This window comes from Halichoerus grypus, chromosome 12, assembly GCF_964656455.1.
Source record: "Halichoerus grypus chromosome 12, mHalGry1.hap1.1, whole genome shotgun sequence".
Classification (NCBI taxonomy): Eukaryota; Metazoa; Chordata; class Mammalia; order Carnivora; family Phocidae; genus Halichoerus; species Halichoerus grypus.
Genome location: NC_135723.1, coordinates 13,967,617 through 13,993,466, shown reverse-complemented (window position 1 = coordinate 13,993,466; position 25,850 = coordinate 13,967,617). Strand labels below are relative to the sequence as shown.

General features: G+C 40.9%; 1 protein-coding gene and 1 long non-coding RNA gene across 4 annotated transcripts in view; one reads left to right on the top strand and one right to left on the bottom strand.

Annotated features, from left to right (window-relative positions):
* POU6F2 (POU class 6 homeobox 2) overlaps positions 1-25,850 on the top strand; it is a 466,268-nt gene that overhangs the window by 2,599 nt on the left and 437,819 nt on the right. The gene's annotated exons all lie outside the window — the stretch shown is intronic.
* LOC118546267 (uncharacterized) lies at positions 1,237-25,850 on the bottom strand. Its single transcript, XR_004922510.2, has 3 exons — positions 25,637-25,850; positions 2,600-2,746; positions 1,237-1,394 (listed from the first exon to the last, which is right to left on the bottom strand). It is a non-coding gene; the product is annotated as an uncharacterized LOC118546267 (long non-coding RNA).

The following is a 25,850-nucleotide window of genomic DNA, read 5'->3' as shown; positions in this document are numbered from 1 at the left end:
TGGAGTCCCGGGATCGAGTCCCGCATCGGGCTCCCTGCTCGGCAGGGAGTCTGCTTCTCCCTCTGACCCTCCTCCCTCTCATGCTCTCTGTCTCTCATTCTCTCTCTCTCAAATAAATAAATAAAATCTTTAAAAAAAAAAAAAAAAGTCACTTATTAAAAAAAAAAAAAAAAATGTACAAGCTACAATGCTTACTTCTTCTGAAACTGAAACACTAGTATGCAAAAGAAAAGAAAAATGGCATACTGCCCCATCTGCTTATCATAAAAGTCAGAAAACCTAAATTGAGCCCCTATCTGTAGATAAAAAAGGAAGATGGCATAGGTATTTGAAATGATTTCCTTTTAATTGTTATAGCACAGGTAAAAATATTTACCCAAATGACTACTTCTAACGATGAGAATGTGACAATAATCTTTGCTGCTTTTCAGTCAATCATAATAAAAAATGTTTTTTTTTTTTCAGCTGTTGATTTCAGTATCGTGTTATACCTACTCAGCAGGTGTGAACAGTCCCATCTGATCATGCAAATGTTAGTTTGCGTTCCTCCTCAAATACATATTGGAATAATAATTATTTCTGTCCTTTTGTTTTTTTCCTGTTCTTAGTTCTGTTCCTAAGTGGATTTGGGTTAGAGGAGCAGATAACCCATTTTCAATGATATTTTCCATTCAGAATACTGACGGATTCCCATGAAATACGATCTTTTAGGTTTTTCATTCATCTCTAGGATCAAATATCCAGTTGCTTCCACTGGAGGGGAAGAGTGGACTTCTCTGTGTTGCTGGCCATGATCCAGCTCGGGAGAGTATCCTGGTTCCATGGAGCAGATATTGCTCATAAATGTCTTTCCCCCAGGATTTTCTCTCCCCTGAGCAAGCAATCAAGCAGTCTAGTACTTAAGAACAAACTCCCTGCCTAAGATATTGAGATCAAGAAACTTGGTTCATTCATATAGTTCTTGGAAATCAGCTGGGTTTTTGATAGTTAACTGTAGCATGCTTCCTAACCCTTTGAACTCTAGGGTGGATTGTTGCCTTCTGATGATTTTTCAAATCGACCCCAACTATAAACAGTTAAGCAGTTCTGAGCCATGGGTTTGAATACCCTTTAAAAATGAAGACTCTCGCATTTCCACCTCTCATGGTCATTAAATGTTTACTGCATTTTTTCTTTTTTGCAGACCTGAGCTTGTGAGTGACAGATTAGTTCATCAGTATTACAGACCTCCTGGTTGTTTGTTTTTTTTTTTTTTCCCTCATCTCATGCAGAAGGGTCACCGTGTCCAATCCTCCTTCTGGCACTGCTGTCCCCAGAGGACCCTTGGCCAGCCTACCATCTTGATGTGCAGGCCTGAGGGTCTGGGCTGGCTGCACGCTTCCTTCTACTGGCTTCTGCAGATATTACAGAGTAGAGGATATTAAATTAGTTGTTAATAAAAACAACAGATGAGGTAAATTAGATAAAAATATTTATCAAGCATATCTAAGAGTTTGCTAGGAATGGGAGAGACACAGCTGGGCAAAAGTGCTCATGGGTCCACGTCCAGTGGACATGGCTAAGTGATCCGTGGAAGAGTGGAGAAACCAGGCTTAGTAGGATAGGAAGTGCATTCGAAAGCTTTTGCAATTTTCCTTATCAGTAAAATGGGTCTTCATTTTTTTTTTTTTTTTCCAAGGTAAATGTAGACAACCGACAGTGTTTGAAAGTGGAATGTTATTTGAGACAGGGCTCGAGTGTGTGTGCTGATGGCTCGGAGGCCAAGTGCCATAACTTGGTGCGTTTGGCTCAATAGGATCTCAGTGTGTGTTTTCTCGTATGAAGATTGTAAAACACAAAAATATTTCGTTGGTCTGGTAGTAAAACAATTGTGTATGTGGGTTTATTTATACCCTTCCTGTTCCCAAAAGTATTTAGCATGGCTCTAAGGACAGTGTGTTTAACCAGTACATACCCTGGCTGACGTGAAATGGAGGTGGTCCAGGGAGAGGGGACCCTGCTGGTGTGTAGGAAACACAGTTGCCTATTGTCCTCAGTCCATTTCGACTGATTTTCATGCCCTTTATATAAAAATTAAACTTGAGGGCTAACCTAACCCTGTTTTACCCATGTCAAGCATAATTCGCATGTGTTCTGAAAACTCATTTTTGGAATTGTGAATGCCCTTTCCTTACGAAACCAACATATCACTTCAACGAATTTATATACTTGAGGGCTGTGAAATTGTTGTTTGGATTTAATAGAGAATACTTCTTTTCAGTGTATTATAAGTGAAGAGTATACTAGAAAAATACAAATTAATTAAGGATTATTCTTTCTGAATACAAAATGGTGCTAGTATCCCTTTTGTAAGGAATCAAATCGGTACTGTATATTTCCAATTGAGTCAATACTCCACTTAGACTTAGAGGAGAGTTGGCGTTAGCTTTTTATAGTCTTTGGACGGACTCAATTTTTATTACCTTTAAAATATTTTAAAATTGAAGTTCAGGGTGTCACCTCAGTCATGTTTAAATTGTAAAGCCAATTTTGTCCATTAAACGAACAATGTCTCAATATAGTAATGATACTATACAATAATGTCGATAATAATACTCACCCCGCACAGGAAAGTTGGTCTTGAAATCACGCTTTCTTTTCTATTTCTAAGATCACTGAATGAGACTCTCTCTATCCGAGTATAGATTTCCGTGGTTAAGAATCTAAAGCTTTTGGATTCATGTCTCTAGAATATGGAGAGAGGTTGCTGGAACACAGAAATAGAATACTTATGAAAGAAAGTTTGAATGTAATATGTTTTCTGTGTATCAAATCTTTAGTACTTGCTGGGGAGGTGAGTGAAAGAAGGCATCCTTCCGTTCACAGTCACTTTGCCATGTAAACTGCATTTTCGCCACCAGTTGAAAGCATCTTTCTGTTTTCGTCTTTATGGTTTGTCAAAATTAGAACTTAATAATACGTCTGCAAATATTGAGAAGCTCCACCTTCCTTTGCATTGTGATATCACGTAAGCTGTTCCTTTTTTCTACCACTTGATTGAGTAAAAAGTAAGGTTGTGAAATACAGTGCAAATATCAAAGGATCAGACGTGAAGACAAAGAGGCAACAAGGTAAATACAAGGCCATCATTTTGAGCACTAACAGAAAATTTAAATGATATGACGTTGAAAATCATTTGTATTTTGGGGCCAAACTTTTACCTGGGACATAGTTAGTAGCTGTGTTCATTATGATGTCACACCTTCATTTATGTTCTTCCTTTTCTTCCTCCCTTCCTTTTTTGGGAGGACTGGGGGTGCTGAAACATATGCCCAAGAAAGTAAACTTCCAGGTCAAACCTCGTTCTGGGATTACATGTCAGTACTCTGTTGAGCCATGTTGTCTTGAGCTGGTCCAAAATTATAATCAAAATTTGTACCAGTGGTGCTTTTTTACACATTCTTCTGAAACTTAGGTTGAAGAAGGAGCTCTGAGAAGCTGTCATTCCATTTCACCATAATTCATTTTTTCTTTTCTAATATTTTCTTGCTCTTCCCAATTCTTCAGTGGGAGCCAGTGATGGTGAAAACTGCCTAATTTTTATCTGATGAATTCCTTCCTGGTTTGCCCTCTGTTTGTGTTATTTTCTTTACTCTACCTATAAAGCTATAAATGACCATATTATTATTTCAGGTCTACCACTTCTAAATATAAAACCATTGCATGTAAAGAGGAGCAAAATAATTGAAAACATTTCTGATTATACTAAAGGCAAGTCTCGAGGGTTTAAAACAGGTGTTTTTCAAGTTGGTTGGTTTCAGAAAATAGCTTTTTGTTTTATCACTAGCCTTAAAACCCCCATGATAGGAAGGACTCTTTCTTTAAAAGATGGAGATTAGCTGTTGATACTAGGTACTGATTCCGGGTGAACTGCAACTGTATTCCCTTCAGCCACATTTTTTCTAACCAGAAGCGCAAGAAAAAAAAATTGAAGATCCACAGAATATTCTAAATTTCACCTGTTTTCGGTGTCCCCCACCCCCACCCCCGCCCAGGGGCTGGATTATTTCAGTGGGAAGAGACGCCCATACAATTTCCAGCTCTTACATCCTAAGGTCAGAGATGCAAATAAATGTGTCCATGCCTCAAGTGAAGGAAAAGGAAATAGTAACTCAAACGCATTGCTCTGGTATTTTGCTCTCTTCCTTCACTGTCATTTCTGCCCTCAGCTTTTCCTCTCTTCCCCACTGTAATCCAGAGTCAGTTTGATGAGTAATAAGTGAAAAGTGAATCCTTGTGGGCTGCCCAGGCAGCAAAGGGCATGAGAGAGAGAGAGAGAGAGAGAGAGGCAAGACCCGAAGCAAAACAAAGCAGACGCGTAGCAGGAAACTCACCAACACGCCTGATTCCGTAGTTAGTATTTGTGTGAAGTTATTTTGTAAGCTGATTTCATCTCACCTAGCGATTTCAGATCACAGAACTAAGCAGCGAGACAATTACTTTAGGACAAGACAAATACAATTTTAAAACAAAGCCAAAAGGGGGGGGGGGAAGAAAAAGAAAGAAAAGCTTCCCAGTGCTTGTGCCATGGAACAGGAATTTTGAAATTAAGGAACACTTGATCTTGGGAGCTTTCTGCAAGAGTTGAACCGGTGTTTAGGTGCTGGGGAATAGCAGCCTTATGCACATAGGTGTTTTGTGTGGTTAATAAGATGTTGACTCTGCATAGTTGACAACTTTGATTTTTCAGGACTAATGAGAAAATAGTTGAAGAAGAAAACATCTGTGTCTGGCACCTAAACCCTTAAACAGAAACAGATCTACTTTACAAAGATTAAATACTTGTTAAATGGTGTTTTTTCGCATCGATCAGAACTCAGACAAACTCCTCTTACAAAGAACAAAGTGCACCATTTATAGAGAGGTTGGCTTTCTGTGCAGAATTCATGCACGGGTTTTTTTTTTTTTTTTTTTTAAAGTAGAGGCAAATCACCAACAGAGAAGCATGGATATCAGAAACCCTAATTGGTATGGAAGGTATGTGGGGGGAAAAAAGTAGATATTTCTTGGATTGTCAGTTGTATTCTTTCAAAATTGGACGCCAGCGTGGGCGAGAATGGGGCCAGGTACACAGTCCTGGGCTCCGGCAATCCAAACCTGCTTCAGATAGAGCCAGTTAATTTGGTAAGCCTTAAATAATACTAGAAAACAAGGCTCTCTCAACCTTTTGGAGAAAAGGTTGAGAGTCGGGACAAATGTAAAACCCTGCTTAACGTGCGCGAATAAAGCCAAGAACATCAAGCTCATTTCACTTAGTGTCAGCCCTGATGATTCATCATTATGGTCAGAGCAAACTGTGGTCTCTGGGCTGAAACAATTTTATCCATTTTTTTCTTAAACAGAATGTTCCAGCTTGGATCTTATATCCTTAGGGTTACAATATTGAATTCTGAATCGGGAAACTTAATCTTGCAGCCAGATTTGACAAGATGCTGGTTGAACGGGAGGCAGAAGCGATTGTAGGATGAAATGCCCCAGGTCAGAATTTGGGAAAAGAGGAGATTTTGTGGAAATTTGGCTGTGTTGTAAGAACCCCAAATTTGAAAATTTCTCACTGCTCATATCAGCAGATGGTGTTCAAGGGTCTGAAAAGCACATCACTGGCTGTATTCATTTTCTCTGTTTCAAAGCTCTCTTTAACAGAGTTAATTTTTACACATTCTGAGGTGTATTTCTCAGTGTGTTACTAATGTTGCTAATGTAAAGACATTTGTAAGACTATTCAAAAGGTTTCTGGAAGCAAAGATGAACATTATTGCTCAAATCCAAGGCAGTTATACTGTGTTTCTTGGCGAAATGCTAATACCTGATTCAGGAACTAAAGTTTTTCTTTTTTGAAAACTTTTTCCATTTGTAAACAAACCTATGTGTAGATTTCCAGGGACTAAAGAATTTGGAGTAAAAATGAAAATGAGGCAGCCTAATTAGTGAAAACACACACACAGACACACACCCTGTAGACATTTTAGGAATACTTGCTTATTTAACCTCTAATAATATAAAAATATTTTAACTGTTTTCAATTTTAATACATGAAAAAATTATGGTAGGTGTTTATTTAAAATATTCTTCCTTTCACCTAAGTTGTTCAAGAGAATGGAAAAATACTTGCAACTTCTAGAAATCAGGATTACTGTTGAGTACATAGTTGATCACTATACTGTAAAAGGATGATTATTATGGTACTGGAATTACTATTACATGGGATGGTAATCGCCTTTCGAAAACAAGGGTGCTTTGTTTTGCAATGTACTTCCATTTTATAGCTACTTTCTATAAATGCTGAAACATATCAACCAGGATTGTTTTCTCTCTTTCTGCAATTATTTGTCAAATAGAAGTTAAATAGTTTAGGCAAGGAGTGGAGCATCTGAGTGAAACCTACAGAACATGAACACAATGTTACATGCAGATGATTGAGGCAAGTTACATAGTAGAATCCTAGGAGTCTTTTTAAATTTTTTATTAAACAAATTATAAGAGCAATGTGTGCTTATGACAAACAATTTCAACAACACAGGAGACTATAAAGTGAAAAGTAAAGTACCCCATCATTCCACCCCACAAATAACCATCATCAATAATTCATTATATCTTTCCAGAAATTGTCTATGCATGTGTAGGCACAGAAAATCTTCAGACAACTCAAGTAGATTCATACTATATACAGAGTTCTACAACTTCCACAGTTTAAAAACATACGTTGAGCATCTCATATTATTACGAATAGATTTCCATCTTTCTCCATCGTATTCCCTCATATGGATAGACACTGACCTATTTAACCAGTTCCTTTCTTTATTGAGATGTAACTGATATAACAGCATTATGTTAGTTTCAGGTGTATAATACAGTGATTCAATATCTGCATGTATTGCAAAATGATCATCCCAATACATGACCACTTCTCTCCTGATGAGCATCTACTTTTCAGAAGTAAGTTAGTCTCTGCAATAAGACTAACACATAGAGATGTTTCATTTCTCTTAGCATCGACAAATCCCAGAATCTTCTAACTGGGGTTTGCTTTACCAAAGGAATTCCTAAGTAGTGTCTCCTAAGAGAAGATGATGAGTAATGTTAGAGGTGAAGGTTAGCTTTATGCCCAAGAACACGTATTTATCATTTCTATATTGAATCCTCAAGCCAATGAAAATCCCAGTAAAGATCACAACATTGTGTTTAGTGATAAAGAAGAAAGACTAGGAGATAATGACATAATGAGCCAGTTCTCAATCAGATGCATTATGACTCAAAAACTGTTTGTTTCAAGCCACCAGTTAAGCTGAACAAAATGCATAACTTATTTTCTCACATGGGTCTCAGAGCTATTTATTAAGGTAATTGACAGAGATCTATGTTTCCAATGCATGATTCAGTTAGTATACCTAGATTAGTGAAAAAGAGACCAGAAGAAATTCACGGTAATGAATGCCAGTTAAATTCCTGTTTTCTATATTTCATATTGTCAGACTAATCCTTCAACCATGATTCATAGGTTAAATAATGCAGTCAGGAGAAGGGCCGGATCAAAACTAATCAAACATAGCCCTTGAATTCAGTTAATTTAGAGTTTTGGGGAAGGTGGACAAAACATAAGCTCCTTAAATATTTAAGAGAATGTGAAGAGTTATGTTTTACATTTCTTTTAGGATAGGTCTCTGCTCATTCATCTTAACCACATCACTTCCCATATACTAAGAAAACGAAGTGGGTAGTAATGATATCTTTATTTGTATAAGAGATAGGAGTGTGAGCTAACTGACATCTTTCACTGTCCAGATTCCCAGCACTGAGTTCATGGAGCTGCTGGTTGGGTGGGTCCATGCGTCCTCCTTCTCTCTTGTTCCCCACAGAGGGTGGGACAAGTAACCTGGATAGGAATCGATCATGCTTCATTTATGAGTTTAAAAGTAGCTGGCTCCCTCACGTGGAGCTCAAAACTGGCTCCCAAGAACAAATTGCAGAGCAAAGCTTGGGTCTTACTTCTCTCATCTAAAACCCACAGCTCTGAGAAGTTAGGTGCAAATCATCATTCCCATTTTATGGACATGGAAACTGGCTCAGAGAGGTTAGAGGTCGTCTTCGCAGCCTATTGCCAGTGAAGAAAAGAAGTGAGCTTCAAACCTAGAAATCCTTTCTAAGGGTTCGCTGTTTTCCTCTATGCCACTTCTTAACCCTGGTTGCCTTTTAAAACCACCTGGAGCAACCTTTGGAAAATCTATTGGTATGCAGGATCCATCCCCAGAAATTATTTTTTTTTAAGATTTATTTTATTTCTTTTTGGGGGGAGGGGCAGAGGGAAGGGGAGAGAGAGTGAGAGAGAGAATCTCAAGCAGACTCCCGGCTGTGTGTGGAACCCGATGTGGGGCTTGATCCCAGGACACCGAGATCATGACCTGAGACAAAATCAAGAGTTGGATGCTTATCCAACTGAGCTGCCCAGGTGCCCCATCCCCAGAAATTCTGATTCAATTTATCTGGGTAGGGCCTGGATATTGGTATTTTGAAGAAGCTTTACAGGTAATTTTAATGCACTCTATCACAGTGCCTCTTAAATTGAATGAATGCTATTTTAAATAATAAAATGAGATAATGAAGATTAAACCCTGTTACCCCCTCCTCCCATGCCTGCACACACACAATCATAAATCCATAGCAAAAGAATGGAGGGAGTTTAGTCTGGTATTCATTGTGTGTGTGTGTGTGTGTGTTTCAGTGGGAATCTTAAATCTTGTAAGCTGTGTTGAATATCTAAGTTAATGTTTAATAACATTTTTTATCCAGAAAAGAGCTAGATATTTAGTCATCTTAAAAATAACAATACTGATAATAATCTACCAATTAGTAAGCACTTACCAGGTGTTGGGAACGTTATAAGCATACTTTATCCCTCACGATATCTTTGTGAGGTAATTACTGTTATTATTTCCAGTTTACCAACTAGGTGACTGAGGAGGTGACACAAGGTCCCATGGACAGCAAGTGGCCAAACTGGAATTTGAACTAAGGATGTTGGAAGCCTTTCATCATACACAAAATCACAGAAATGAAACATGGCCCTACACATTACCTGTGGGAAGTATGATTCTTAGAATCATCTCTGGATGAAGGCAGATTTTATGACAGAAATGTCTCGTGTTTCTCCCCTCTCTCCACTGTCTCCCCTGCTCTTTCCTTTCTCCCTCCCTTTCTGTTTTCTCTTCCTCCTCCTCCTTTTCCTAAGAATCCATGTCTTAGTTGTTTTCTATACATGGGTTTTACTGTTGTTATCATTACCTGTTGTAATTGGGCTGTACCTGGTGGTCTTTTATAATATAGAGAACAACAGAATAAATGGAAGGGTGGAAGGGTAAGTCGGTGCTCTCTGGACGGCTTCCATTGAAACAGTTGCTGCTACTAAACAAGGGGTCACCCTGACCTCCCATTTTTTCTTGCTCTGGGAGATGTGCCTTCAGACACAACAGACCTTAAACCAAGTGACCAGTGGGCGCTGTTCTGTGTGTATGAGGAACAAAATTCCCATAGACGGTTTCAGGGAGGACTTGAAGGTTTTCAAAACAAATTGATATGATATGATGACACTATATTATATTATGTCATAAGTAAAATGTTATATAAATATGTAAAATAGAAAACAAGTTCACATTTTTTAATAGTCCTCACTATTTGAGATTGTCTGAGAAACTCTTGTTTTTATCTTTTAGCTGATTAATATTCTATCATCTATCTCTTTTTTAACTGATTAACATTCTTGCTTGCATTTGAAAGCGAGTTAAATTTATAAGATGACCTTGCTTTCTCTATTCATTCTTCATAAAAACTCAACTAAATTCTAGGGTGGCTCAGTTGGTTAAGCATCTAACTTCTTTTTTTTTTTTATAAAGATTTTATTCATTTATTTGAGAGAGAGAAAGTGAGAGAGAGCACAAGATGGGGGAGGGTCAGAGGGAGAAGCAGACCTGATGCGGGACTCGATCCCAGGACTCCAGGATCATAACCTGAGCCGAAGGCAGCCGCTTAACCGACTGAGCCACCCAGGCGCCCCAAGTGTCTAACTTCTGATCTCTGCTCAGGTCATGATCTCAGGGTTGTGAGATGAGGCCCGAGTTGGGCTCTGTGCTAAGGGTGGAGTCCGCTTAAGATTCTCTCCTTCCCTCTCCCTCTGCCCCTCCCCTTGCTTGCTCTCTCTCTCACAAAAAACAAGAACAAAAACAAAAACAAAAAAACAAAACCAAGAAAAACCCAACTCAACTAAATTCTAGCCAAATGTGCATTGGCACTTCTGAACTAATTTTTATAAACTAATTATAGTGCTGTAACTAAGATTATGGTGGTGGGAGATCAGTGATTCTCCCAAGGAGATGTTTCTTAACTCAAATTTTGGAAAACTTTTAATAATATTGTGGCATTTCTCCTATATCAATTCCTTTTTTTTTTTTTTGAAATTGAGGTAAATAAAGGGTATCTTCTAACCTGCTTAACTATTTTCAATTAAATTTCTTCCTGTCAAGCGGCATTTTCCACATTTGTTGCCCTGGAGGCAGTCATGGGGCTGGAAAGGAGAAATCTTTCCCTACCCAATAAAACATTAATTTTGTTTGCATTTGTGTGTTATGGATGTAGGACCAAGTAGAGTTTACTTTTAAATATCTCTTTAACCTTTACACGTAATGCAGTCAGGTTAGAACTCGCGGATATATGGTTAGTAGACAATAGGATGGTTTGGTGAAATGAATCACCATGATCTTCAACAAAGTACTCACTGCTTTGGAACACCAGAAGTGAACGGAACACTTGGTAAAGACAGTGCTTTTGCCTGGAGCTTGTAATCCCCTGTGGTATAACCCATCTTATACCCTGGCCCCCCACCTCTTCCAGACCTACACCCCTTCTCTCCCATGACCACTCTGCATCATGGGAAGGAGATATGGTCGTCGTTCTGACAGATAAGCTGAGTCTTGTGGCACCTCTGGCAGGGGCCCAGCCCTGGGAGACACTGGTGGTAGAAGTGAGGTGTATGCCCAGCAGCAGAGTCTATAAGGTGCTCTTGGCTCACTTTCTATCCAAGCCTCATTTTAATGCCACATAGAGGGGAGCATCATGTTTAATAAAAACTTCACTTCTTCGTCCAGTTCTTACACTGTAGATCACCCTTGGCTCTGTTAGTTAAATACAGGGACTTGTAGCGCTGCCTGAAAAGCAGCAACAAGAAGTTGGTCCAGGGTGATGTTTCCTCTTCTGTGCCAAATTCAGAGCACACCAGCCTGGTGGTTTGGCAGTCACCATGATATTGGTGACAAATGACCTTTTCTGCCTACCTAAGTTAGGCTAACCAAATCTGTCAGAGTTCTGAATGTCAAGATGGTGACGCCGCCAGGACATTTCCCTTCCTTGGACAGTGTCAGATAGAAGCCCTATTAATAATTCTCTTATTTTAACCCACAGATGCTGCTGCTCTTTGGCTCTCACTTTCTCTCCTATTTTTACCCCAGTGAACCTAGTTGCACATTCATCTGGCTGGGTAGGTTGATGGCCATGATTACAAATAAATACAAGGCAAATCAAATCTGACAATGGGACACACACAAAAAAGTGAGGGGTATGCTAGAATTCAAGAAGGTAGACGAGGATATGAGCTGAAAAGTTTGGACGGTTTCTCACCTATTCACACCTCTTGTCCTTCAATATTTCTTGAAAGGTTTTTTTTTTCCCTCTTTTCAGTTGGACCAAATTTTTATTAGAGAGTTCTAAAGGAAATCTCGAAGGCAAGGGACCATGCTGCCTCCTGGTTATTTGGTTAAAATCAGCTGGAAAAGTTGATAGCACATCACAGCACAGGGGCTCAACTTACGTTTCTGAGCAAATGAATAGAAGACTATATCCGTGACCCACTAGCCATTATTTAAGGTTGGGAAAAATTATGATTATATATTAATATAAAATAAATAGGTGCCTCATGTGCTCATTTCTTTTATTGGGGTTTTAATGGGCAGTAAATAAGATCCTTTCTTTAATTATCAAGTTTATTTTCCCTTTATTACTTACAGAGCTCATTGAAAAATGTGGCTTTGTATCGGCAGCTAGATGGGCCTGCTAATTGCTTACGACCCTATATTTTGATCTTGGGACAGCCCATCAAAAGAGAGTTTGAGTCTGACGAAAAGACCCATTTCCACAGGATTTCTGCCTCCTAAGGGGAGTGGTGTCAAGAGGGAAACAATCAAATTCTTTATGGATGTGGAGGACCATGAGTATCACACTCTTGTCACCCACCAACGTGATACAAAATTTCTCCTCTGCGGGGGTGAGAAGTCCATTCACATGAAAACACGAGGCCAGGGGATCAGCGTCCCCCCACCGCAACCTTTTTTTTTTTTTTTAAAGATTTTATTTATTTATTTGAGAGAGAATGAGATAGAGAGCATGAGAGGGGGGAGGGTCAGAGGGAGAAGCAGACTCCCCACTGAGCAGGGAGCCCGATGCGGGACTCGATCCTGGGACTCCAGGATCATGACCTGAGCCGAAGGCAGTCGCTTAACCAACTGAGCCACCCAGGCGCCCCCCCCCCACCGCAACCTTTTTCTGGGCAATTCTACGTGGTCTATTTTTGCAGGAAGTGGGTGATACTGGTATCTTATTGGAGTCTTTGTCAGACTGAGAATCCAAACGGAGGGGTTTGGATAAAATAAGGTCCTGGGATTTCTGTATTCTCACTTTAGATGGTGCAGAAATGACTCCTTATCTTTCCTCTGCTGCCCCTCCATCCCTATCGCTTTCTCTCTCTCCTTTTCTCCCTCTCTCCATTCCTCCCTCCCCCCTCCTTTCCTCCCTTCCTTCCATCTTTCTTTCTGTGAAATTGGCCCACAGTCACATTAGACGAATTGGAGTTGCTAGAGACGCTATAGGTTTGTCCTCTTTATAGTCACCATCTTACCCTCCCCTGCCCTCCACTTCCACAACTCTTAAGTCTTTCTGGAGGCAGCTGCTGGTATGTCTGGGCACTCGCTACCTGCTGTGGGACACTTCCTCCGCCACGGCTGTCTCTCTTCTTTCTAGAAGTAGAATGCGCTTCTCAAGCGGTTTTGAAGTCTTGAAGTCTTGAGTTGCCTTTGCTGTTTAGTTCCTTCCCAAAATTCCTTGCCTGGGAATTTTTGTGTGTGTGTTGTGCTACTAGTTTCATTTTAGAATATGGAAATGGACTTGAAAATTATTATTTTCCATTTTCATATTGCTGTCTAAAGGGAAAGTGGCTTCTTCACCCGCAATTTCTTTTTTTTTCTTAAAATTTTTTTTTTAAGATTTTATTTATTTATTTGACAGAGAGAGACAACGAGAGAAGGAACACAGCAGGGGGAGTGGGAGAGGGAGAAGCAGGCTTCCCGCTGAGCAGGGAGCCTGATGTGGGGCTCGATCCCAGGACGCTGGGATCATGACCTGAGCTGAAGGCAGACGCTTAATGACTGAGCCACCCAGGCGCCCCTTTTCTTAAAATTTTTAAATAGATTTGATTTATTTATTTGACAGAGGTAGAGAGATAGTGATAGTGGGAGCACAAGCAGGGGGAGGGGCAGAGGGAGAGAGACAAGCAGGCTCCCTTCTGAGCAAGGAACCCAACGTGGGACTTCATCCCAGGACCCCAGGATCATGACCTGAGCCGAAGGCAGGCGCTTAACCAACTGAGCGACCCAGGCGCCCCATTACCCACAATTTCTTATTCTTATTTCATATTGCGTTTAACTTAATCCCCATGAAATCCAGTGGATGCTTATTTTTGGCACATCTTAATGCTGAATCTTAAAAAATGAAGGAGGGATACAAGGTTTTACTTAGCAGACTTAAAAGACAAAGAGAGGGAGACAAACCATAAGAGATTCTTAATCATAGGAAACAAACTGAGGGTTTCTGGGGGTGGGGTGGATGGGGGGATGGGGTAACTGGGTGATGGACATTAAGGAGGGCACGTGATGTGATGAGCACTGGGTGTTATATGCAACTGATGAATCACGGAACTCTACCTCTGAAATTAATAATACACTGTTACGTTAATTAAAAAAAAGACAAAGAGGAATGAGGAAATGAGGGCATAGAATTTGTGTTTCAGAAGTTTATATTGACTGGCTGTTAAGTTGTATGTGGACCAAATAAGACATGACCAGAACAACACAACTAAGGGACAGCTCATAAATCTGATATCATCATTTTCAGAGGTTCCATGAAAATATTCTTCTATTTGTTTAGCGGTAAAAACAAATTTGTCTTAACACTTTGCCACCTCTAAACATGTTCCTTAGAATATTACTCTGGGTGGAAAGCTTGTATTACTCCTCACTTTAGCAGTGTTTTATGCAACACAAATCAATTGACTGTGAATAATTTTCATCTTTCCACAGTCTAGGATATGGATTATTCAAATCATGTTTTAAAACTTTTAATACAAAAAGCCACAGAAGGTCCTGTTAAGTTGGCAACTATATGTGTACTTAGAAATTGAAAAAGTTAATGTATAAGGAATGTAATGAATGAAGAGATTATTTGGGTACTTAGAAAACAAAAGCATGAATTTAGACTAGTTGATTCTTGAATAAAATTTTCCCAAATAATGCACGTACAGTTATGTTAATGAACTATTTTATAATTTATATTTCTGTGGGATGAGCAAATAGCAATATCTGAACATTTGACATTTAATTTTTTCTTGGTTTTCTGCTGAATTTTAAACATAATAGTGAAGAGAATATATATATGTATATATGTGTGTCTATGTATTCTTATTTTAATGAAAAAAGTATTGCTATTCTGCATATAAATTGAGGGAAAAGAAATATAGGCCTACTTAGGAGGAAAAAGAGTTTTGCCGATCATTAAAATAGTGTTGTTTGGATGAGTATCCTGCAGAAACAGTTACGAGTTTCGAGCTTCAAATTAGAATTCTGTAATGTTATAAAATATGAATGGTATCTAAAAAGAAAAACCATGAAAATGTCAGGAATAATGTCTAAGGGCAAAATGGGGACTTTTCAGGGGTTGCGGGTTTAGGCTTATAGTTCCGAAAACAAGCGAAAGGAAAGTCCGTCTAGCATCTCAAGTGAGACTGAAAAACACGGATATCTGAATTTCAGGATTTTACACACACACACACACACACACACACACACACGTATTCACGCACATATAAATCGATGGTCTTTCCATATAGAAAACCTTTACTTTGTTTTTCTCACAAGAGGTCAAAGCTTGTGAAACCTTCAGGTTTGATCTGTCAACGTGGAATAACATGGAACAGGTTGAATCGGGTGCTTGAGTTCATGTTTCAGAGCATCTGGCCTCTTAATACACAAGAGAAGCTAAATGCCCGCAGGGGCTTGAGCACCCCCTCCCCACCTTGGGTTGGGGGGGCGCAAAATTTAACTCCATTCATTCCTTGGTACCGTTTACTGCCCTTGGTAATATGCATCTTTTTTGTCTCTATAATGTGTCAGTATACTGGGCTGAACAAACGTTTTGTTTACCTGGAATTCAAAGTATCTGAGGCTAATAAGAGGGCAAACCCATCGATTATGTTAGTGCCAACTCTTCTTCGTTAGTCTCAGTTTTCCTTTCTTAGTTGAGATGTGGATAAATACGTCATCTCTGCCAAAAAGAATGGGAGCCCCGAGTTGCAGGAGCGCCCCCTGGAGGAGGGCAGGGAAGCAGCAACCCGGAAACGGGAAAGGCCCGCGGGCAGAAGCGGAGGGTCTGCAAGTAGGTGTGTGCTGTCCTGGGGGCGCAAGGACCGGCAGCTGGCGGGTTCCAGGGGAGGGGAGGGGGCAATGCAGAGGAGAATGAATTCTACACGACCCAGAGGACAAAGGGAAGGGAGTTTAAGCCAGGAGATGCAGTCCCCAGGACCAGGGTGCAGAGGGAGCATTTGGGCACAGAAACAAGATGGCGGTCTGATTATGAAGCTCAGGCTCGGGGACAGAGCAGGACTAGAAGGCTGACCTACAGGAGAGCTCTCTAGTGCCCATGACAGGGGTGGTTAAAGCCTCGGGGCAGGCCTGAGCGCGAGGCGCTGGTCAGTGGCTCTCTGGATAAGGAAGTGTGGTGAGGTCAGAGAAGCAGGCTGGCCTTGTCTTGTTTTCCCCTTTGCGCCATTTCCTCCCCTCTTTCTGTTTCCCATGTTGGCTCAGCCCCTCCTCAGTTCAGGCCTCCACTCTGCTCCCTGTTCCTTCAGTTCCTGGCCCAGTTCAACCCCCAGATAAGTGCTCACAACGTGCCATTTTGATCTCATCACTCCTCTGGTCAGGCTCCCCGCCCCACCACAGCCTCTGGCTACTGTGGCCAGATTTGTACCTTCCGCCTCGGACCCCAGCGTATTTTCCTGACTTCCAGCAGCCCCTGCCCCAGGCCAGTCTCCTCAGATCTCCTTATGGAACCTTCCAAAGGGATTCCCCACAGGAAATCCTTGGAAAGGAGCAAACTAGCACATATGTTACCCAGAATCCAAAGCCTAATTTTTGAATGACCTTCCCTATAGCTCACAGGGTAGCATCTTGATACCTTTGTGCCTCAATTATTTCTATTTAAAAAGGCATAGAAACCACGGAGTTGCTTCCCAGAGATTCCTTGGCATTTCACGACTGTGAATTTGTTCTGTGTCTTGAGGTATTACTAGAATTATACAAACCAGGACAATTTCATTAGAAAATTGCAACATTGGTCCCCAAGCGATTTTTTTTTCATACTCAAAAATACTAAAATATTATGGAAGAAGCTGACTGCCAAGAATGTCTCCTCTGGAACTCGTCTCTTTCAGTGGGGTATCTGTGTAGGATTTGTTTCTCCCACATCCTCAAAACGATATTGACAAGTGGTTAGGAGAGAGGGTTGGGATATGGGAATGCAAGCCTTGGAATACCAGCCCCATTAGCCTTTACACCTTGGACAACTTACTTGTCCTCTCTGGGCTTCAATTTCTCAAACGGTGAGGTGGGGGTGATGAAAAGGCCACCCCAGAGAGTCACTTGGAGGATTTAACAAGATTATTCATATGAATGAAGCGCAGTGCTTGGTGCACAGGAAAAACTACTGTGCCTTCCATGTTTTAATGATTGTCATCCATTGACTTCTTCCTGTCTGTTCTCTCTCTACTGGAATTTTCCTTGTAGGAGAAATGGAAGTGGCCCTCCACCTTTGCCTTTTGTGTGTGATATCGCTGACCACGCTTCCTGAAGCTCTTTAGCGACTTCACTTCCTTGACCCTAACGTAATACTCCTAGTTTTCTTACTCCTCTTCTATTTAACTTGCTGCTCACTTTGTCTCCTCTCCAAAAACAGGCATCCCTCAAGGTTGAATCCTGGGTTCTCTTCTGTTTTCTTCTATAGTCCCATCACCTTCAGTAACTTCGACTAGCATTTCTCTGCATATCTATTCTTGAATCCACTTCCAGCCCTGACCACCTTTGTGACTGTATCGACCTGGATACTGGGTTTCCCCCTAACCAGCATCATGTTGGAACCTAAACCCATCTTTCCAACAAAACCATTCCACCTACAAGAATTAATGATGAGCACTTATTAAACTCCTACTGTGTGCCAGACAATGTTCTTAACTTTACATTTATATCCGGCTCAGCAGAAGCAAATGGCAGAGTTGGGATTCAAACTCCAGTGGTCTGACTATGTTTGTACCTCTTGACCTGCTCATTTCTGCAGAGGATATCACAGCCTTCTCTTCACCTCGGTTCCTCCCTCTCCCTCACCTCCCACGTTTAATGAATGGACAGAGCTCACAGGATCTACCTGGGTTGGAAATCTCTGCCTATTCTTGCTTCCACCCTCTTTTTCAGACTTTTGTTCTTCTCACCTGGACTACTGAACTAACAACCGCCTTCCAGTCTGTCTGTTCCACATCAGTGGCCTTCAAACATTTATGCTTTCAAATAAATTTTACACGAAAGCCCTAAATGTAGAGCAAAGGTAGTGGAGCTCTGGCAGAAGTTGGGGGAGGAATCCCCACCTGCTCTGTGTTGACTTTGTCCCCCATGGTGGCTCCTGGTGCCTCAGTGGAAACTTTGGGGTATAAAATCCACTATTGAGCCAGCTGTTGGATCATTTTTTGATGACACAGCTCTGAGTATACTCTTCCCCATCTGGAACATTTGATGTGCCAACGACACTGTGATGGGATCATGGTAGCCCCACCCTGTTTTCCAGTTGTTTTTGTTCATTCACTGCTCCCACCGGGCTCTAAACTCTAGTCTAGAGGAACTAGACTGTTCCCTTTCCTCAAACATCTTTCTTCCATATCTTTCACTTTCCACCACAATTTCTGTTTATTGAAACGCTGACCATTTTTCTGAAACGACAGCTCCTTCAGGAAGCCTTTACCCATTGGCCTAACCATCTGAACCCTGAGAGCATGCTGTGCCTCCTTTTGGCCTCCACTTTCTGTTTTGTACTGGGATTACTGTAAATATGTGTTTGATTTCCCCTTTGATGACAACCTCACAGGGTTTGTCCACTCTGTATCCCTTTGGTGCCAGCACTAAACATACAGCCTTAAACCTAGACCCACTGACCACAAATGTATTGCGTATAGTGAAAACAATTTAGCCATCCAATAAGTGTTTTGGGATATTAGTTAGGCAAGTTTTTAGGCTCTGGGGATACAAGTTTCCAGTTATCATGGCACTGACAACAGTTATGGATGCATGTGAGCAGAAATGATAAGGTCTTCCTCTACAGAAGTATACATTTCATTCGGTTATAGAAGTTGTAGAGGAAAGAGGTCATCGAGCCCAACCGGCCCAAGCCCCTTGTTTTGCTCAAAGACATGAAATGATTGGACCAAGGCCAGTGGCCAGACCTGGGTGAGAAAGACCCCATTCTCTAGGCATCATGTCACAGCTTTTAGGCCACCTCTGATTGCTCCCTAAGTTTAATATCTTATTGGTTTAGAAAAATGTGCAAAACAAAGATTGTTCTTTGCAAAATTACCTTTATAATCTATTTTCTCTGTCCATTTTTTTTTGAAGATTTTATTTATTTATTTCACAGAGACACAGCAAGAGAGGGAACACAAGCAGGTGGGGTGGGAGAGGGAGAAGCAGGCTTCCCGCCGAGCAGGGAGCCCAGTGTGGGGCTCGATCCCAGACCCTGGGATCATGACCTGAGCCGAAGGCAGAGGCTTAACGACTGAGCAACCCAGGTGCCCCCTCTGCCCATTTTTATAATGATGAAGTCTTTTCCCTTTCCCTCCTCCCTCTCCCTCTCCACCCCTGCCAGCTCCCCGCCCCCACCCCCAAACAATCACGTGAACAATGTATGTAGTTATGTATTGCTCTACTCCTCATCCCAGTTAATAAATTACCTGTGACATTGCCTAGACCCTGAAACTTCCTGAGGTTAGGAGTCAGGGAAGGAATCTTCTCCCATATTCTTCATCAGGTACATTCTAGCCTGAGCTGTCGTAAGTGATTAAGGTGTGCTAGAGTGAATTTTAACAACTCAGGAAGATGGGGTTGCAGCCAACTCCCAAAGACAGAGGGAGCTTACATGATATATAATATGTCTCATGCTTAAAAAGCATACCTATATCTAGACATAGGTACATTTTGATATTTATTGAGCTTTCCTGGAATACATAGACATACATTAGAAGATTTGAACATGTATAATAAACATTGACATGCTCTGTAGAGTACTTTTAATGCAAGGGGGATGCGAGAAAAATTTGGGCAGCAGACATGTTTTGATGTTAATTGTGTTAGTTGCTTAAGGGTGAGTTAGAAGGGAGCAAGGGAAGACAGGTAGACCATTAAGCTTAAAGACCCAACAGTGGAAAGCCCAGTAATGGGCATTAGAGGGTTAGCTATAGGAGACTTAGCTAGAGTTGAAGTAGTGGGCATTTGGGGGTTGATTCTAATAACATTTCCACTTTACAGACTTCTCCACATGACATTTGAAGAATATTGTGGCACGTTTCTGCTGTCTAACCAGAGGAAGGAATTCCCTGTTCTTTGTAGAACTGTATGGTCCCAGTGGATATATTTCCTTATAAGCTATTTGAGGCAGGGGCCATATTTTCCCACAGCCTCTAACACAATGCTTTACACATAGTAGGCACTCAATAAAGCTGTGTCAAGCGTATGAATGCATAGGATTTCCATAAAAGGCATGATCCAAGGCTGTTCAAGTGGTTCTTACTCCTTTTTTATTGCCATTCTGAACTTACAGCTCCCCTAGCAACTATAACTTGTACCCCTGGAGCATATGTAGTATTTAGTATTTCTGTATGTGGTGTCAACTTTCATGTCATAATATACTATATATGGAACTGGTTAAGTTACAGTTGTTTTGGGAACCACAGGCTTTTTCCCACCTAAAATAAGCCCTTGCTAGCCATCCTGGTCTATGAAGAGGTAACATTCACTGGATGACCTTTTCATGCCTACCTCCCTCCCCCTGACCTTGACCCCCGATTTGGGAGACACATCCAGTTATAAGCGTAGGTGCTGAGTATAATGACAATTCGATGCTTAATAGCATTCGCGTTAGCTGCACTGTGCCATTACTATTTCTCACGGCCACGTTGATACTTACTGTTGTTTTATCAGGGGGCGCTTTTATATTTACCTACCTTTTGAAAAGAGGGATCGATTCAAGAGTTGGTCTGGTTATGTGAGATGTTCCGAAGGACAGTGACAGAACAAGTATGTTTCCTTCTCCTGCCTCGTGCAACCAGAACTGAACAGCAATGGCTGTGTTTTCCTGAAGTAGACATTCTAACTTTTCCTCTTACATTCAACATCACAAAATTTTAAACGGGAGTTTCTCGAAGCCTAGAGAAATAACTAAGCCTCATCTTAGTTCTTCTTGTAAATTCAGCTTTGCGAACAGAAAGCCAAGGAAAGGGGGCAGCGTGCCGGTGAGGGGGCACTTAAGGGAAGTCTAGTGGGGTCGAACATTCTCTTTTCCATGTGCTGGTGGACATGGGAGCACGCTGTCGAAGTGGATTGGCCTTGAGCCAGCAGATATTTCTGTTTGTGTTCCTTGAAGCTCAGTGAGCTATCTTTTGTATTCTCAAGGGAAAACCTCAATGTATCTATGTCTTTCTAAATTGAGAGCACCTTATTGTTTTTTTTTTTTAAAGATTTTATTTATTTATTTGAGAGAGAGAATGAGAGAGAGAGAGAGCATGAGAGGGGGAGGGTCAGAGGGAGAAGCAGACTCCCTGCTGAGCAGGGAGCCCGATGTGGGACTTGATCCTGGGACTCCAGGATCATGACCTGAGCCAAAGGCAGTCGCTTAACCAACTGAGCCACCCAGGCGCCCCGAGAGCACCTTATTGTTTAAGACTGATTTACTTATAAGGCTTTTACCCTCCTGGTGATGACTTAAACAGTTAGTAAAAACAAGTATGATTCTTTACCTATGCGTATTACACATCAGCAACTAGCGTCAGACTCCTCTTCACTGTGATTCTTCTGCTAAATGTTCTCTTAGGCCCTTCCATGTTTCCCGCCCTCTCTGTCTCTCAACACGCACGCGCACACACAGGCAGGCCCACCGCCCTCCCCAAATGACAGCTAGATATTAATCTCTCTCTGTTACATTTGAGCCCTGGCCTCGAGACTGAATGCTTACGATCTTTGTTTCTCTTTCATAAGTCATAAGTGGGTACACTCAAACATATTTGTTGAAATGGAATAAAAATGCTCTGAAATTTTACTTATAGAAAAGGCTGGGCTTAAAGGAGGCATCTTGTGCCTCCTCTTGTCCATTGGTGGCCCCTTCTTCGTGGCCCCCATGCACAGGGTCTGGTGCAGTGTCTGTCCATCCTTCTCAACAACATGACCTTTCCTTTTCCTTGTATCTTCCGATACCTCACCTCCTTGCAAGTTAAAAATGACCCGTCCCGTGTTCTTTGTTCAAATAGACTGATAAATGAATTTATACCTAAGTGTTAATATGTGAACTACCACACGTTATTTATAGTTTAAAAGGAGTTTCATGGCATTACAGTATATTGACCTTCAATATTAATGTAATGATGGAGATTTCACATTGGGCAGGTGAGACAGATGTTTCTGGGTGAATAGTTCACTCACCCTCTCAACCCATACCTCTTACAAGGCCACCTCCTCTGCCCTTAGGCAATGCTGGCACTTGATTGTGCCTGTAGAGTTTGCAGACAGTTTAAAAATGACCACTTATGGGTCTGGTATCACTCATCTCCCATGCTGAGACAAAATATGCTAGAAAGATCATTTGGTATCACAGCTCATTTTGATTTTTTTTCTTTTCCTTTTCCTTGTGTCTTTCTTTCTTTCTTTCTTTCTTTCTTTCTTTCTTTCTTTCTTTCTTTTTTTTTTTGCATTAGGTTAGAGTTCACAATCAGAGTTGAGGACAAGTCAATGATGATTGATTAATTAATTCATGTGATTTTTATTGAGTACTGGCTCTGGGCCAGGCACTACATAATGCATGGGGGATAGAATGATAACCAAGATAATTGTGGTCATTGTCCTTACCTAGATTGCAGTGTAGAAGGGAAGAAATGAAAAACCAGTAAAAAATACAGAAAAAAAATAAACTGTGATAAGTACCAGGAAGGAGATAAAAAATTTTGCTAAGATGGTGCATTATGATTGAAGGTGTAAAACCTACTTTAGATGGGGATATAGGGGAAGGCCATGTTTAAGCTAAATCCTTAAGGTTGAATGGTCAGCTTGTGGAGAATGGGGCTGGTGATGGGGTGGGAGAGATGGGGATGATGATGATGGTAGAAATGATGATGGAGTTGGTGGTGGTGATGTGATGATGATGATGGTGATGGAGCTGGTGGTGATGATGGTGATGGAGATGGTAGTGGTGATATGATGCTGATGATGGTGATGGAGATGGTGGTGGTGATTGTGATTATGAGCCATAATGAGGATTAAAACTACTCTATGGTAAAAACAGCAGAGTTACATCAAATGTTACTCTTTGACATTTTATCCAAGAAGACCTAGGAATACTAACAGTTAGAATGATATTGAATAACTTATTTAATCTTACCTTTGCCTGGGAACAATTTACCCTTGAAACTATTCTTAGTAGCAAAAGAGCAAGAAATACTTCCATAACTTTTGTATTTCCTTTTGTCGATAATGAATCCTAGAAAAATACAAGGTGACTGCTATGATTCTGTTCTTCTTTAAGCAAAATCCAGGAGTTCTGAAAGCAGTTTCTTAATATAGTACTAGTTTTGCCTGGAGGTCAATGATTTACAAGTATTAGGGAGAAAAATAACATTTTGCGGCAGTAAGCTGATTACCAATGTGCTGTTTTGGTAATTTATTGATTTGATCAGTTTCTTCAAAGGACTAAGTTTATTTTTCTCTTCAGGGAGAATTTCTGACTATTTCCTGATAGTTATCTCCTCCTTCCCTGCCATGCTCTTCCCTCTTTTCCTTTTTCTCCCATTCCTGCCAAAACATCCTTAGCATAGAAATGTGAGGATTTCATTAAGGACCAGGTATTAATGTTAAGTGACAATACAGAGATAATGTTTTAAAAATTTGCTGAGTTGCTATTAATTATATTCAGTCTTTCCCATTATTTATGGCAGGGCACTGGTGGAAAGCCAGTGCATTTTATTTATCTTTTGTTTTTGAATTTGAGATTTAAGGACATGGAAAGAATTTGCTAATTGAAAAAGCAAGTTATAAAACATTATGTACTAAATGCTTCAATTTTATAAATAATATGAAAACATAAAACATCAAGATTATAATAAGATGTTAATCTCTTACTAGTGGGATATTTTGAAAAAAAGTTCTGTTTTTTCTTTTTCTAAATTCTAAAATTTCAGCAATAAAAGGGATACTTCCGAAATAAACTACAAACAAAACATTGGCTTGTTTGGACCTTTGACCTGGTTATTCTGGTCACTTAGAACATAATCAGAGATTTGGGTGAACAAGCTCTGTCCCTCTTGTCACTTATATTAGCACTCGCACACAAAAAGGAACAATCTGGTGTCTTAAAAGAGGGGAGTGGTTAAATAATTAAGGTAAATCCATAGATCATGTGACATTAAAATTATGGCTTCAAAGAAGTTGAATGACCATTATAATATGTAATGTTAAGTGAAAAAAAGTTAGTTTATGTAGTAAGATACTAATTATGTAAAAATGAAAATATATGGGTGTAGGAGAAAAGACCATAAATAAACAAGCACACTTTTTTGGCTATGGTAATTTCTAGGTATGGGGAATCATGTTTCTTCATTTTTCAATGAATAAGCATCACCTTTAAAATGAGATATCTATCTATCTATCTATCTATCTATCTATCTATCTATCTATCTGTCTATTGATATATAGATGTAGATATACCGGGGCGCCTGGGTGGCTCAGTCGTTAAGCGTCTGCCTTCGGCTCAGGTCATGATTCCAGGTCCTGGGATCGAGCCCCGCATCGAGCTCCCTGCTCCGCGGGAAGCCTGCTTCTCCCTCTCCCACTCCCCCTGTTTGTGTTCCCTCTCTCGCTGTGTCTCTCTCTCTCTCAAATAAATAAATAAAATCTTAAAAAAAAAAAAAGATATAGATATACCTATATAGATAGATAAAAATCTTTTTTAAAGAGCAGAACAAGATGACCCAGACAGGAATCATTCAGATGTCTTGGTGAAAATAATTAACCCTGGAACATCTTACTTTTCTCTGTGTTCATCCAGTGGCTCAAGTAAACAATAGCAAATAATAGCCTTGAATTTCTCAGACACTGTCGAAACTCTAGAGAAATTCAAAGAAATCCCAAGCTTCAGGGCTGGACTATTGGATTGTCTAACCGCTTACAGCTTGGACATATTGTTGTTCATATGATTATTAGACACGTTACCAACTCTGTGCAATTGATCAGGAGAGTTCAGGCACATCGGGAAGCCACAGGAGATTTTCCTAAAGGCCGTCTTGCATACAGGACATAGGGAATAAGAACTGGCTGTATTAACCTCAGTGCCCCTGTTAAGCTACAGGACAAACCCATTGTATGAACTGACCGATTGCTTAGGCATCCTTGGACCTCTGGCTTAGGGGACAAAGACTGTGGACTAGCGGCGCCCCGTACAGAGGAGGTCCTCAATAATTAGGTGACTGGTCAGGGGCGCCTAAAGCACATTTGATCCTGACCATCTCCCATCCCACGGTTTTGACTGGAGAGTAGGCACTTTATGTATGCTATTTACATGAATGGTCCCTGTCTGGGCTATAGGAGGAGTAATTGTATTAACAGTAATAAAAAGATACTGAAAATCCCGGCTGCCAATTACTGTGCACCTGCAGCATGCCAGGCCCTGCAAGAGAGGCTGGCTTTTGTCTTCCCCTCTACCAGTGCCGCCCACCCCAGAGCTGCTGTAGGACTCGCCTTTTCCTGATGGTTATAACCTGTAAAGAAACACAATGGCCAGGCTCTCGGCATCCATGATGCCTAATGCCCTTCACCCCCACCCCCTGCCCACCGTTCCTTCTTGGTCTGCACCCTGATGGTGTTCCATCTCTGTCCGAGGCAGATGAGATTCAAGGTGAGAGAAAGAACAAATCCTGTAAGGTAATTCTGCCACTCACCTCATCTTCATAATCTTCCCTGAGCTTCCTCTGTGGCTCACCCTGGTATTGATCGAGTCCCAGGCTATAGCCGACCAAGGCAGGGGGCTGAAAACCTTTCCGCGCCCCCCGCGCCACTGTGCCTGTTTCAGCTCCAAGAAGAAAAGCCTGCTGTGAAAACAATCAGTGCATTTGCTTTAGATCTAAGTGATTCCAACTAGGTCGATGCTTCATG